The sequence below is a fragment of the Ursus maritimus genome, unplaced genomic scaffold (genome assembly GCF_017311325.1).
Source record: "Ursus maritimus isolate PB19 unplaced genomic scaffold, ASM1731132v1 scaffold_1, whole genome shotgun sequence".
Classification (NCBI taxonomy): Eukaryota; Metazoa; Chordata; class Mammalia; order Carnivora; family Ursidae; genus Ursus; species Ursus maritimus.
This window is the reverse complement of record NW_024423343.1, coordinates 53,412,813-53,413,573: the sequence shown is the minus strand read 5'-3', so window position 1 is coordinate 53,413,573 and position 761 is coordinate 53,412,813.

Here is a 761-nt window from a genome sequence, read left to right as displayed (position 1 = left end):
CCCCCCCCCCCCCCCCCCCCCCCCCCCCGCCCCACAGACGTCCACGGCCTTTCCCTCTTCGAATCTGCTGTGTCTGAATTCCTTAACTGGAGTAAGAATCCTGCTTTCCAAACTGCCAATCTTGGAGTCCTCCATGCCACCACCCCCACTTGGAGGCTGACCTCTGCCAACCTTGGGCGGAAGGTTCTACCCTGAATTGGTTCCACACAGAAATCATAAAAGCTGCAGACAGGCCGCTCACTAGAAATAGTTTTATGCAGCACTTAGGGACACCTAGACACCATCAGGCTAGGGCTTAGGGGAACCTCTTACGAGCTGGACAGTTGGATACTCCTCTCTGAGGGAAGCCTAGCCCAAACTGCACTAGCTCATCGCCAGTGCTTAGATCACTGGGCTGCGGGGCCCACTCCTTCCCAGCCATTCCAAACGTACCTGAGGGTCAGCGGTTCCGCCCACTGCCTCCCTGGAGTGCCCTTAGTAGTCACCCGGGCCTCTGAGGGGCCAGAACCTGAGCCGCAAGTTTGAGGCTGGAGGTCGCACAGCAGTGCCTCAAGGACCTGCACTGGAGGCCCAGCCCGGCATGTGCTTCCGGTGGACGCCAGCCAATGGCAGGCCAGGCTCCATCCGTACTGCTGATTGGCTCCCAGATCCCGCAAGTTGGCAGCTCTCGCAGGAGCTTAAAGACTGGGACTTGCTGTGCTGTAGCGGGTTGAATGTAAACGTGACAAAGCGAAAGTCCTTTGAGTGCCGCAGCCGTAAGT